This window comes from Cariama cristata, unplaced genomic scaffold (assembly GCF_000690535.1).
Source record: "Cariama cristata isolate BGI_N322 unplaced genomic scaffold, ASM69053v1 scaffold18031, whole genome shotgun sequence".
Classification (NCBI taxonomy): Eukaryota; Metazoa; Chordata; class Aves; order Cariamiformes; family Cariamidae; genus Cariama; species Cariama cristata.
The window spans coordinates 3817-4036 of record NW_009599998.1 but is presented as its reverse complement, the minus strand read 5'-3'; positions in this window follow the sequence as shown (position 1 = coordinate 4036).

The following is a 220-nucleotide window of genomic DNA, read 5'->3' as shown; positions in this document are numbered from 1 at the left end:
GGAATCTGGACTGCGACTCCAAGGAACTTAATCGGTAGCTCCCCAAAGGCGTACGCTTATTTAATTTTATGCACGCACGTATATTGTCGAGTCGTGTGTTAAAAAGATTGTTAAAATCGTAAACGCACTCGGGGAATCCTCACCCAGTGTGTAACGGGTATACTCTCAAGCACAATCGCCGCAGAAAAACGTGTTTTTACTCATGCTTCGGTTTTTTCAT